Below are 15,544 nucleotides of genomic sequence, written 5' to 3' on the forward strand. Positions count from 1 at the left end.
TGATCAGAGCTAATGATATTCACAACGAACGTATGTGCTGCTGTTGTTGTTATTCCAGACACGTGGATCATTCATGTGACATTATTGATTAGGATACATGTATGTAAGTTGTCCAAGGCACAGAAGTGTTCACACTAAAGAGAGTTGTGGGTGCTCAAAAACACAAAGATGAGCCATGTCAGAAAGATCAGATCTGATCCAAAAACTACTGCTCTCAGAAAAATGGCAACACTAGGTGCATTTTGGGGATTTGGAGTCATGTAAGGAAACATGGAAAAGAACATTTTGTAATGTCGGTTGTGCTTTGGATCCCTTCCCTGAGTGGATGAATCTGTTGATTGTGAGTTGTAAGGGTATTCAAAGTGAACTCAGTCAAAACTTATTGAAGAATGAATCTTCCAAAGACATGCGTTTTATTTTATTTACTATTGTCATCATATCTTCATCAGTATGATGTTGATTTTGCATTTGAAACCTGAACATCGAGACAGTCATCTTTTTTTTAAGCTTAAGTTCTAAGTTTTGCAAGATAATTTGAATTACTTTATGTGTGTGACATTAATATATCGCTGTTGCCAGAAGAAAACCTTCTATCTCCAAAATAATAACTTTACAAGAGAAGGAAAAAACCTACTTTTTTTTACTTTTAATGTCAGTAGAACCAACGTTTTTTTCCAAGTCATTTTGGGCATGAAATTTACACACAATGTAAAGGGAAACAGGCATTTTTTAAATCATGTCAAAAACTGAAAAACAACAAAAATGGAGATACGAGCTTTTCTTCCGACAGCAGCGATATGAAGAATATGAAGTGGTCTGAAAAAACTCCCACAAAATTCGACCCAACAACTCTGACTTTTATTATTTTATAATTATTATTTTAGGTTTTATAGGGTTGCGTCATAACAGTGCATGTGCACCATATTTTAACATGTTTTTCCATTTCTCAGTAATTCTACTTTTAAATTTAATTTAATTAGATCATATTGTTATCAACAATTGCTAGATCTCTCTTTTGCATAATTCCTGGCTATCTTAAGCTAATAGTAATAGTGGGGCAGGAGAAAAGGAGGAATGTGAGAACGTCAGGGAAAATGCTATATTCCTTATTAGTGCCTCTGTGCAGATGGCTGGGAATCAATAGTTGACCTTCTGCCTGTGCTGTAGCTCTCCCGCAGACAGAAATCATTTCACTCAGTTAGCTCTATCCATCATAGAAACGCACTCTAAAAAAAACCCAAGGATTCAGCTTTTTGTTCTCCCCAGTGCTTCGAAATGCAGTGAGGCCAACAACATCTAAAGAAAAAACCTTAGTCTTTTTAAAGCTTCAGTTCTAAGTTTTGCGAGAGAATTTGAATTACTTTTACATTCTTTTAGATCTGGTCATTAATGGCTATTCTTTGCAATGATTCATTCCTGAAGAAAAATACATGAAGACTGTAAAGCAGACAATAAAATGTTATATAGACTCTGTAGGACTTTTGGGAGAAACTTTTTTTGTGGCACATGAAATGTAAATGTGAATGTTAACTTTATAACAACCAGAAACTTTCTCAGATATACAATATGTCCAAAAGTATCCAGACACAACTTCTAATTAGCAAATTCTACTTTAAAGTGCACCCATTGCTGACACAGGCATTTATGCACACACAACCTTTATAATCTCCATAGAAAAACACTGCCAATAGAATGGGTTGCTGTGCCTTATTTCTCAGCCTTCTTATCACTACACAGCAACTGTTGCTATCCATTGCCTCTTGTTTAATTTTCTTATTAGCACACCAGTGTTTGGATTTGAAACTCCAGCTGCAGTTAATGTAACTGCGGATGATTAAAATTAATTCTATCTAGTACAGCATGTCATTTTCTACCCACTTAAAGCCAAAGAAACACATCATTGTCATCAGTTTTACTACAAAGGCTAAAACGGGCTTTGTGAAAATGTAAAAGCAAACATCTAACATCTAATGGTAATTCTACTTCAATGAATCAATAGTAAGACATGAATGGATCATAACATTTTTATGCCCGCCATGGCAATTTTTTTGGCTCTGATGATTAGGTTTAGTTTTTTGAGTTTGCTGTGTTGTTTTTCCCTCAGCTTTGCACACGTCAGCTGTCTGATTTTAACATAGTTATGTTATCTTTATTGGCCAAACATGCCTGTGGTGAGCAGACAGGCTTTATTGTCTTTATAGTAAAGGGTATTGAGGTGTTGGATGTGTTTATGTGAATCCAGTATTCTGCTTGACTGCCAGAATATGGTGATATTACCATAGGGGCAACAGTGGAAAAAGTTGGGTGCTGACTGCACGGCTGTCAGGAATAGGTTACAGCCTGATGTAATGACACTGCAGGACATTAGTGTGTTTGGAATTTGTATGTACTAAATTGGCTTTCCCCTTTTTTCACAGGCCTTTCCAGTAATTTATTTCTGCATACAGCAATGGTATAACGCCTCCAGCGTTTAGCTGTGAAGCAGCAGGATTCCTATCTGGAGTGATGGACCACCACCCAGTGGCATTTGTTATGCTGAACTTATCCAACATCAGTACCTGACCTCACTAAGGCTTTTGTGGCTGAATGCAATCAAATACTCACAGCAATGTTCCATCATCTAGTGTAAAGCCTTTCCAGAACAGTGGAGGCTGTTACTGCAGCAATCGGGGACGCATTTTAACACCCTTGATTTCAGAAAAAACATTGGATGAGCAGGTGTCTACAAACTTTTGTTGTGTATTAAGCATCTGTTATCAGCCACATCTACAGTTGCTACTCTCTATTCATAAACTGTTTTTGACTACTTGCCAGCTATATGTTACTGCCAGAGTCTTGAATAAAGAATGTGCCTATATTGGTGAGATGCTTAATTCCATAAAATCAATAGTCCTTGAAAGGTTTCTTCCATTTACAAACACTTTGCTATTCATCTGTATATGAACAGAAAGGTTTCTCTTTGTTTTTGGATAAGAACAAAGTCAAGGAAGTGAAATGATAATGCACTGAAGCAGGCACCCATGTGGAGTTAATGGCTGCCATTACCTCAATGTTTTCTATTCATCTGGAGATGGTCAGAAAGCCTAAACAATGTTATAAAACCCCAGATTTCTTTGTGTAGAGACACACTGAAAGACAGGCACTGAACTCTAATGATTCTCCACAAGGTAGATGAGACAAAGGAGGCTAAAAAACAGGCAAGGCTTAGTACATTAGCACATAGGTTCCATAGGATGTGACTATCAAACCTATAAGAGCTTGATGGACATCTTATTCCAAACCCATGGGCATCAATGTGGAGTATGGAGTGGAGTGAGGTCAGGCACTGATGTTGGACGAGAAGGTCTGGCCTGCAATCAATGTTCCAATTCATCTCAAAGGTGTTCAGTGGGGTTAAGGTCAGGGATCTGTGCAGGCCACTGGAGTCCTTCACACCAAACTCATTAAACCATGTCTTTATGGACCTTCAAAATGTATTTGTGTGCTGTAGCCTTAACATTACCCTTCCCTGTTATAGTTATATGCACTTGAATCATCTAGGATGGGAGATCTCCAGGAGGATGGTTGTTGACCACTGTTACATAGATCTGTCAGTCTTCAGCTTTGTTCATCATAAATAAAACCTAACACAGGTTTTATTTAATTTTAGATTCTCATTTTCCTACTAATCAGTTAACACCTGTGAAGGTACACAGGACCAGCATATTAGAATAATGTTATATATTTATCTATAACCAAATGGGTTTTATTTTACTGAAAACATTGATTCCAAACTTATGTATGTGTATCTAGCTAAACCTCTAAAATAAAGTTGACAACATCAGCAGTGTCTTCTCTACTGCTTCGAAACTCTGCTAAATTACACATCAAAACTAAATGCTTTACTCTTAACACTTCACCAAATAAAAGAAAATGACTGAACTCAGAGCTCTATTTACAATTTATTTTTTAAAAGTCATTTTCCAAATGATGATGGAAAAAGACCACAAAATCCTGTGAGTTGTATTGACCCAGCAACGCTAATGCTAGTTTTCCAGTGACACTCCTGCAGCCCCCAGCATGTATCCAATGGCAGACTGTTTGAGATGAGGTCAGTCAGGCATATTACAGTGTCTGTAGTGGCAGTTTGTTACGAGATCTTGCCCATTTGAGAGCTCCACCAATCCTCACATACAGAAGAAGAGCTACCAGAGGGGACAAAAATTAGATTTGTAAAAGCCTGCAGTTTCATGAATGTTTAGATGATTTTCTAATCTAGTCTCATTGACTCCCAGTGAAGGCTGGTATCTGGGCCAGACCTAATATGATGCTGTAAAAGCCTGTTGTCCAGTGAGCGTTGATCTTTGATCCACTAAAACGGTGTGTATTTGAATCTGCTGTTAAGTTGCACTGAAGCACTGGCTTCCACAAACACATTCACAAAGACTATACTGTCTATTAGATGCAGCTCATGTTAAATAAGCAAACAGGGCCAGATTGCAGAGATGTAGAGTAGATATTTTTGAAATTATTTCTAAAACACTGAATTGCAGCAATAGCTGTAACTAGCTATGAGGTCACTGAGGTCCGAACCTCTGTATCCCCTCCAATTCTGAAATCAATGTTAAAATGGAGACATCCTGATAATGAAGTGGTGGAGTATGGACAGAAGAAGCTCAGCAAAACCCACACAGCAGTAACACAATTGATACACAACTGACCTCATAGCAGCTTTAGTAGGCCCATAGACTTAACTGCCCACTATGTTTATCTCTGTGTGAGATGCTACGCTACCTAGAGTGACTTCTTGTTACGATGCACTATGCTAACATATGACATAGTCATGATATAAATGAGAGAACATATATTATAAATGTGATTGGGGGCAATTAAAGGGTTATGATTGTACAATTAGATTTTTATTTAAGCTAATCATAGCATCTAATGCATACTATACATATTTATAGCTGAAACAGCTGATCAGATTACAGGCTCTGTGCAATCAAATTTACTTAATACTAGTTTAATTTTAATTTATTTTTCTTTTTACTAGAACAAGCATGAGGACGTTCACTGTTGACTAGCACATAGTGCCATAGTATTCTGTAACAATTAAGAAATCAGCAGGTAGATTAAGCTATAACTATAGCTATTTAACCATATAGCTAGCCTACTTCATGTTAGCTGGGATTTGGTGCAAACAGCCTTTTAAAATGTATTTTTAAAGTGTGGTTTTTCACTAATCAGTGGGAACCAAGAAGAGAAAAAGAGATGAGCACAGAGAGTGAGTGAAAGCCATGTAAAATTAGTATAAATTAAAATATCACTAACATAAAAACCAGTGTGAAACTATCAAATGATTTAGTATATAGGCTTCAACATTTATTTTCAGCTGTAAAGAAATTTGTTAAATAATTGTCTAAATAAAATTCAGCGGTGTAACTGGAGTCAAATCATTTTATAGAGCAGTAATAGCAATAAAGGCAGAATAGAGGGATGAGAAATTAACAAATGAAACAAAAAGGTACATAACGAACAGTATGAATTGGTAAAAAGCTCAAAAGAGGTTAGAAGCTGTTAGTTTGGTGTACATATTCGGCAATGTTTTTTTGCCCACTGTGTGAAATTTTTGTTTTTTTGTGACATAATTTGAAAACACCAGCTGCCTTTTATATTTTGTGAGTCTCTTGCTGAATGGACCAATAGAAATGCTATATACACAGATCAGGCATAACATTATGACCACCTCCTTGTTTTGTTTAGAGTGTTTCAATGGGATTCAGATCTGGGTTTTGACTATGCCATTTCATAATCCGCTACTTCCTTCTTTTGAACCATTCCTTGGTGGATTTACTTGTATGTTTGGGATGATTAAAGTATCACTTCGTCAGCATCAACTTTTTTACAGATGTTCTCACATTCTTCTCAAGCCATAGAATTCATAGTCGATTTAAAGCAGCCCCAAACCATAACATTTCCACCACCATGCTTTACAGTTGGTATGAGGTTCTTCTTAATAAAGTTCTGTCTTTGGTTTTCACCAAATATGACTTCTGGTACTGTGGCCAAACTCCTCTATCTTTGACTTGCCTGTCCATACCGCATGTCATGGTTCTTGCCTAAATATTCATTAGCAAACTTTAGTTTTGCCCCAATGTTCTTTTCAGACAGCAAATGCTCCTGGCGCACCTCCCATGTAGGTCAAGTTTGTGCATTCTTTGTTAATGGTAGATCCATGCACTTTTACATCAACAGTGCTAAGAGCTGCCTGCAGATCCTGTGATGAAATTTTGAGGTTCTTATAGACTTCTTTTACCATCTTATGGTCTGTTCTTCGTTTAAATTTGCTGGGGCAGCCTGGCCTGGACAAGCTGGCAGTGGTGTTAAATCTTCTTCTCTTGTAGATACGGACAGTGGAATGATTGATTTCCAATATTTTTTTTATATCTTTTTAAACCACTTCCCAGACTCATAGCCATCTTCAACTTTCTTTCTGAGGGCCTCAGAGCTTTTTGATCTAGGCATGATGATACCGCACACACCAATAACAAAGAGCAAACCAGGCCAGAAATCTCAGGTTAAAAAAAAAATATATATGTTCCTTCAAAATATTTTTAATGGTGTTCTAATCATTAGCACCTGATCAGATGCACCTCATTTTAGTTGGACACATTTGAAGTAGTGATATATGTAGGATTATGCTTACCATTTGTTATTTAAAGGATGACAAAAATGTTAATTCTATTTATCACTTGTTAAATTATATTACCTTTATCTAACAATACTTTAAATAAAGACTTGATATCTGTATCTCCGAATATGTTAAAGTCTAAAATTTTCATGGGATGTACTTACTACTTCACATGACTGCATGTGTGTGAATATATGACTATAAACTTATTGCTCATGTTCCGTTAACTTCCATTACAAGTTAATCCTTTAAGGTTTTGTTCACTGCATAACTTGCTAGCTCCTTTCACCCTGTTCTTCAGTGGTCAGGACCCCTACAGGACAACTACAGTGCAGGTTTTATTTGGATAGTGGATTATTCTCAGTACTGCAGTGACACTAACATGGTGGTGGTGTGTTAGTGTGTGTTACGCTGGTACGAGTGGATCAGATACAGCAGTGCTGCTGGAGTGTGTCCACCCACTGTCAAATCCAAACTACAGTCCATCCAAACAGATGGACTACAGTATGTAATTGTAGAACTACAAAATGTTCTACAGTGTGTATATATATATATATATATATATATATATATATATATATATATATATATAATCACTGTCATAACAAACCCTCAAAGGAAAAAATGTTCTTAACTTATAATGAAAGTTAATGGAACAAGAATTGTTTTGTTTTCATTTTTGACAATTTCTGTTGGTCTGTTCATCATGAAATTTAGACATACCTACCTAGACAGACCTACCTTGTTGCTCCATTTTGTAGATGTAAAGTCAGAGACAGTAGCTGGTCTGTGCACAGTTTGTGTTGGTCAACACTTTAATCTTTCATCAGTGGTCACAGGACACTACCCACTGGATGCTGTTGGTTGGATATTTTTGGTTGGTTGACTATTCTCAGTCCAGCAGTGACACTGAGGTGTTTCAACATTCCAGCAGTACTGCTTTGCCGAACCAGCACAACACACACTAACACACCACCACCATGTCAGTGTCACTGCAGTGCTGAGAATGACCCACCACCCAAAGAATACCTGCTTTGTGATGGTCCTATGGGGGTCCTGACCATTGAAGAACGAAAGTGTAGATGCAAGGTAGGTGTACTTAATGAAGTGACCTGTCGTTGTATATACAGTTTTTTTAAAAAGTATAAAATTAAAATTTAAAATAAGCACTAGCAGTTGATGGCAAATCAACCAATAGTCTACAGTCTCCAGAGGAAACTTTTGTATTATTAAAACGTAATTCAAGGTGGAGATTTCATTTGTGCTACCTTAACACTGGCCAAACATCTGGATTACTTTGTTTGTTCTGTGCTTGTTCAGTGTTCACCGTGATCAGCCTTAGTCTTAAAAACTTGTGATTCCTTCAAAGTTGCTGCTGACCTTTGATTAGTCTGGCCCTAGCTTTGATCTGCAGTTTGAAGAGCTGGCCTGTGGTAGGTAGAGCTTTTTAGTAATCGCTTTTGTTCTAGAAAAAGCCAAGAGCTTCAAAATCTGAGTTGACTTGAGCATCTTTGCAGAAGCCTTAAATCTATCTGTTAAATCTGATTTACACCTCTATAGTCTTAAGGTGCAAGCAAAGAATCATTAGGTTGTGAGACAGAATGTCTAAAGAGCAACACAAAGTAAAAGTTTGTGAAGTTCAGTAATATGCCTCAAACCAGTTTCCTCCACTATTATGTTTTTAAAGTCATCTTTTGCAGAGTTCTCAATTAAATGGAATCATAAAAAAATCATAATAACAGCAACAGCCAAATGCCCTAAAAATACAAACTTTTAAGCTGTTTTTAAAAAGATTGAAATCCAAGATCAGAAACGGGATTGAAGCTTTCGAATTCCCTTGTGCAGATCTATTCTGGTTTGCATGCTTTTAAACGTGACTCTGAAAAGCTGTTCTTTTAGAGAATTTCCTCTGTGCTTGATCTCTTTGAGACTTCCAAGTGTCAAACAAGTAGACTGTTATGTTATAGCTAAAAAAGCATCAATGTATGTCTTCAAAATTGCATATTGTTTAGTTTGGCTGTGAATGTTGTCAGTCTATTTACAGAGTTAAGTTTCACGTTTGGTATAAGAAAAGTTTTGAATGTTTTGAATGGCTACAGGTGCAAACTAACCACAGCAAGTACATCAGGGGTGTCTAATCTTATCCACAAAGGGCCAGTGTGGCTGCAGGTTTTCATTCCAACAAAGCAGGAGATCACCTGATCAGCGATTTGAAGACTGAAACCAACTGATTAAACAAGTGGAGTCAGGTGTGCTTCAGCTTGTTTTGAGGGAAAACAGCCACACCAGCCCTTTGTGGATAAGATTGGACACCCATGAACTACATGGAAAAATATGCTGCCTGTTTGTAAAGGCTGGACCAAATCAAAAATAAAACTTGTACAATTAATCACAAATCAGTTAAGTTAAACTTGGGTCACAATCCTAGTTCAGTCAAACATTCTGAGTCCAAATCCCACTCTAGATCATCTCACCTTTTCACTCTGTTTTACATAATCTTATGTTTTACATAAGCTTCATTAACTAGCTCTTAACCCTTGTTTAGCACACAGGTGACCCCACATGAGATCTGTAAGTGTGAGCTGTAGGACAACTCAAACGCAATTTTCATTCATGAACAGCAAAATGCTTGGTCAGTTAATACCTTTGGATTGCATGCATGTTCAAGCAGCTGACAGGAAAAGGGCAGCAATAATCTCTACTTCATATCATAGATAGGTAAGTCTTCACCATGCCTTTTCCTTCTGTTATCTCTGCCAGTCAATAAGATACACAAATCCAGTGCATGACCTTTCACACAACACAATCATGCCTGATGATTTGGAAGTGTGGCAGCATTTTTAATAGTCATATATAATCATATGCAAAAGTCCAAACTTAAATATGGCATTTTTGTGCCTATTATAGTGCATAATATCTTTTTATTTGCCAAGTTTATATTGTAAAATATACCCCATATGTTAAATTCAGCAAATAAACAGTAATTGTACATTTAAAATGTGCAGAAGTGTGTTCTCTGTAGAGGATGTGTACCCATTTTCAATGGAAAATCAACAAAACGTAATTTGACAAGGGACGACCAAACTTTTGTATACAAATGTATGTGACTGTAATTCACAAAGATCAAGCATCTTGAGAAGCTTATATTAAAGTAATGAGAGTAAAATGAGAGCAGAGTGGTTACAGAAGCTGAGGAGATTGTTTGTCATATTGCTCATGGGTACAAATTCCGCAAGAAGCTGCTTCCTGGCCAGAGGGAAAACCACTGACCTACTAACAATATTCAAGTCAGACTTTATAAGGTAAAACTGGGAAGCTTGGAGTTCAGAGCTAACATTTGCTGAGCTAACGTATAAAGCAATCATCATTAAACCTTGAAATAAGACTTCAAGGCCTAATACATGTTTACTCTGTTATTTTGCACTTGTCACCTTTTCATTGTGTCCAGGTGGCATGGCACATTTCCAGCATGGTCTTAAACTGTAGTGCATTTTCCAATCTGGTTTGCTTACTGAACTCTTCTCCTAAGAGTATCTCCTTTTTTCTACCACAGGCCCTTGGCTGTCAACCAATACTCTACCCTCCACGGTACCTACTCCCAGTCTGAGGAACTCACACACATTTTTGTGTTTATCTTGCTGTAACACACCTGGCCCAGCAAATGAGGAGCTTGTTAACGAGTTAATGAGTTGAATCATGTGTGCTAGATGAAGGAAAGCACAAAAAAGTGCAGCATATATAGTCCCCAAGACCAGGACTGGGGACTATCAGCTGTGGTACAATTCTGTTGTGGACAGCAGTTTGTACTTCTCTGAAAACAGGATTTGTAAGTTAGGTCAGTGATTTCTCTTAATTAGCTTTCTGTCACTGTGGCTCATACTAAGATAAAGCTCACCAGTCTTCCTTAGTTTAATGAGCAATCCAGTGTATAACTATGAGATAAATTAATAAGAAATAATAATGTAATCAATAGTAAGTACAAGAAAATGTTGCTGCTAAGAAATCAATACTAAGCAGAACAATGCTGTTTATAAATTAATTTGCTGATTTACTGTAAGAGGCCTATGCCAAAAAATAATTTTCTTAATTTGAAAGATGAGAGAGAGAGAGAGAGAGAGAGCTACTGGGGTGGTCAATAGTACAACTCTGTAGGTACCACAGAGTGAATTATATAATGTGCTTTCAAAAACATTTCTGAGCTGCAGTCTTCCAAGAGTTGGGCTGTTGCCAAAGAACTGTGGCTAAACTGCTTTTGTAAAAATGTTTTTTTTTTTTAATAAAAAACCATAAAGCTCCACAAAATGGATTATTCCAAGTGGAAGTGTGAGAAGGCTTATGTTTTGCGATTTGGAATTGGGTTAATGTATGTTGATTAGGCCTACATCACTGAAGTGTCATGTGATGTGTGACAGTTGCAGTGTTCTGTGGGACTATTTATTTCTGGATAGTTTTATAGATTTGGCTTGCATATTAGGCAATGATGGGGCCCACTTAATTTCAATGTCTCCTTATAGATTACCTACAGACATTCAAGTTTAGGACCACAGTTAGGATTAGGTTTTGGGTTGAGGTATGTAAACAAAGTCATCCAAAGTGGTTTGATGTGAAATGCTATCATTTAGAGTCCTGGTCCTCGAGATCTACCACCCTGGAAAGTTCAGATGCTTGGTTCTAATATTCAGATGCTCCTTTATTGCCCAGATCAGGTGTTTGATTAGGGGTGGAGCTAAACTCTGCAGGTGACTTGTTTATATTTCAAAGACCGAATTATGCAGATATTTTGAACAATTGGTGAAATTCTCATTTAAGGTTAGGTTTAGGGTTCGGAAAAATTAAGATAAATTTAAAGATATTTAGTTAAATATAAGTTAAATGCAACATAAGAAACATGCCATCTACAAAGCTTCTGCAATGGGCTATCTAATGTTACTGAATAATGAAACAAACCTATTTCTTGGCTTTAACACATTTCATATAATTGCTTTCCTTCCTAGACATATTGAGTCAAAGTTCCTGTACGCTGAAAGTTCATGTCTTCTAAGCATTGCACAGATACTTGGCTTTGCCTCCGCATTTTTCTCTTCCCTCACAAGGAGGGTGTTCGAGATCAGCAGAGTTAGAGCTGCTGGAGTGATTTGCTATCGGTGCCCTTTTCATCAGCACCATCACAGCTCATTTTGCTCCTCCGAAATTACCCATGCCGAGGACTAATGCATATATTTACATCACTGTGGCACCAGGCCCTGAGGGTGCCATGAGCTCTAATAAACGGAACCTCATTAGTCTCAAGGGCTTTTCGTCCCTTTTGTTGGTGTACGAGACGGTCAGCAAACAAAAGGCTTTGCTGGAGTGAAAGGTCATCCTGTCAAGCCAAGAAAAAAGGAAAATGGCAGCATCTCAGCCTTCTTTACGAGGGTGTGTTGGCCTCATGCCTCTGGCTAATCTACTGAAACCCATGTGCCTTAGCTTGACAGTCATGGCACTACCACTGACAGTGGGACTCTGCATCCAGGCAGGTCAGTTTCTAGTCCATCTCTGGCATAATGGACTATCTCAAGTAAACCTGCTTTTTCAGACTTAAATTAAACCTACAGGAACTGTAGAGGAAGCCTGTGAGGAACTCACAGTGTAATTTAGCCTAAAGCTAGCCTTAATCCATGTCTGGAAAACCTGCTACCCACAAAAGTACCTGAACACTAGAATTGATGCAATAGGAAAGCGAATATATTTCTTTCATTTCTAGGGACATGTCAAATGTGCAGATGTTCAGGGGGAAAAAATATCAGCACAGAGTGCAGAACAGGTTTCAGTTCATTACTATTTCCAAACTGGAATATCGAAGCCCTCTGACTGACCCCTTTTTCTGTCTGCTCCCCAAGTAATCTGCTTATTTTAGGTAAATATGATCAAGTCTGGTCACATTTTCTTTGATTTTAAATTTTTGTGTAAATGTGCACGCTGATGCATTGTTATACTCAAGAAAATATTCATACCAGGCGTCGGTGCTTCTTTGAAAGACCCAGTGGCTGGTTTATGATGCACATCCCACCTCCACTGAAGTGGTACTGGGACCCATTCATGCCAATGTGATGAAATGATTTCATTTGAGGCAGCCAACAAAGATTCTGTAGCACTGAAACTGTATTTCATTCAAATTTAAAACACAATGTGGATGAATGACATGACTGCCACCCAGTGGCCAAAGTTGGCCATTACAGGGTGTTTACTATTCTCTGTAAGTTATCACTCTGGTTCGGAGATAAAAGCCACATCAGAAGTATCACAGATCTTGTCAGAACTCTTTTATGTCCTTCCCATTTCAATTCTGTCACTTCTAGAGAATCACAGCTATATAGGACGTGATGGGAAAATGAGGTGTGGATTGAAACAGGGATTTATGTGCTTTTGGTAAATGGCTCCCCAGCGCATACTTACAGTCTGGGCCTGTGGAAGATAGATCAAGCTTTTACCATAAAACCAGTGGCGAACATGCCAAGTATGCCTCATTTGGAAATCAGCAACCTTACCCAAAGACACTGAATGTGTTTTATTGAGCGGATTGAATAAATCTGATTGTTGTATGGGACTGTAAAGTGTCAACAGACTGAACAGATTGATTAGCTGGATAAGAGGTTGATTCCTTACACCTGAAGCTTGTTGTCTAAACATTAAATCCTTTCCTCAACAAAAGCTGTTTTTGGTTTTAATCCAAAATGTTCAATTCAATTTGAACAAGTAAACATGTTTAGTAGTAGAACAAAAGGAACTTGTACTTTTTTGTCATTCTAATTATTACATGTTCCAATTGATTTTTTGCCAGTGTAAACTGAACTGTGCACTTTCAATTCAAGAGCTACAGGAGCTGTTACAAGAGCTAAATATGCACATTTAACCACTCATTTCTCACAAGAATTATATTTTAATAATAATTTTAGTCATTTAAAAGCTTGTCATGCACTGACATACCTTGGAAAGGTCAGACTAAAATGCATATTTGTCCTTGTCATAATTAAAGTGTTTGGTTCACTGTTAATGTTAAGATTTTGATAGCTAGCTAATGCTTGCTACATTTGAATGGGCTTTCTGTGGATTGTGACTGTGACGGGAGTCATCACAAGCAAAAGTATAAAAACAGACATGTTTAATAATTCAGTGCTTATAATTCAGTGATTATTAAGTAAAACTCAGTAATTCAGTGAAAAATAAAGTCACTGGATAAAAATTTGTTGTATGCATCCTTTCTAGTGCTGTAGTACTCGAGCAAATTAACACAAACCTTAAAACAAAACAGGTATATTAGAATAATCCTTTCCACGATGGCTTAATCAGGTATTGTTTTGTTGATGTTCGTTGGTTCCAAAATTCAAACATCCCCTGAGGGCAGATTGGAGTGTTATTGTTACTGTGTTTTCATTTAATAGAAAAAAATGGAAAAATGGAAGTGTGTTGTCTGGTTTATATTTGCTTGTGTTTTTGGTGGTAATTCTGAATAAGTTTTAGAGAAGAAGGCCAGAGAAGAACCTGGACTAATTTATTATAATTAACAATAATGAACTACATGTAATAAACTACAAACAGATTTATTCCCCTTTCTTCTTTTTATATTCTAAAAATAATCCAAATTTTGACAACAGAAGTCTTTTCTTTTCTAATAGTTAGTTATGCACCCCCTAGCCAATCCCCATTTAAGCTACAACCTGGGTGCACATTTCAGCTATAAATCATGTGTGCCTATTTCAGCATTTCACATGCTTTACCACAACATAATTGACATCTGATCACTCAAACTGGCCCCGTGTTCCATCATGTCTGTTGAACCAGTCACCTACAGACACCCTACAGTTCTCCTCATGGAAATTAGGAAAGTTGGTACTGTGCTCTGCTTGGACATGAAGCACAAAGTTAGTGAATAAGTGACTGGTTGTCACTTATGAGACTAGTGATAGTTATGTTCACCTTGTCTGTCAGAACCCTGGAATCATACCTTAACAAATCCTAAACAAGTCATACTAGATAAATTGTGCCAACACTTACACGCATTGTCTCTAGGCTAAAGATCATATCCAGAAATACGACAAAAGAAATGTGTTTATTTGGCAACATACTTTGAAGCCTCAGGCAGTGGAAAACAATCATAAAAACTGCAGAGTAGCTCTGAAAGGCAAAGTCATGTTATATGGTATAAAAGAGTAGTAGCAGGGTATAGGTGAACTTCGAGTACTGGGTCTGTGGACCAGAACAAATAAAGCAAGCTTTACCATCAGGACTGGTTTAACATTCAGTCAGAGCAGTCATTCCTTTTCTTACGATATTATGTTGGCACATGTAGTCATGGCACATTTCTCTCACCAGATGATGGCAGACACAACATACTTTCTACAAAAATATTTCAATACAACATAGAGGCATCAAGGCATTTAGTTAGAAGCAGTACATGATGTGCCTCTGTGTTCTCTGTCAAGTGTTTCCTTCAACCACTGGGGGGCAGTGTAGCTCCTGCTGTGTCACTGTAAGGGTTAACCTATTTCAAAGTTAATCATTGTTTTGAGTCTAGTCAAAATAAAAACAAGCACTTATACATGTCTCTTATGCACTTTCACTAAGCAAATCTATAATGAAGAGATAAAATACCTTGTAATTTTGAGCATAACAGCACTTCACTCTCTTGAATGTACTTCCACAAACTGTCAGCAGTGGAAGTGGTTAGGAGGGAGGAAGCGCTTAATTTGTCTGAATTGAAATCAGGCACACATCTTAGCCACAAAACCGTATGTGCTTTTTAGGATGGCTTCTTGAACAACAGACACTAAGAATAGACTTTCCACTTTTTTCTACCACATACAGTACTGTGCAAAGGTTTGAGACCAACCTTAA

This window comes from Colossoma macropomum, unplaced genomic scaffold, assembly GCF_904425465.1.
Source record: "Colossoma macropomum unplaced genomic scaffold, Colossoma_macropomum, whole genome shotgun sequence".
Lineage (NCBI taxonomy): Eukaryota > Metazoa > Chordata > Actinopteri > Characiformes > Serrasalmidae > Colossoma > Colossoma macropomum.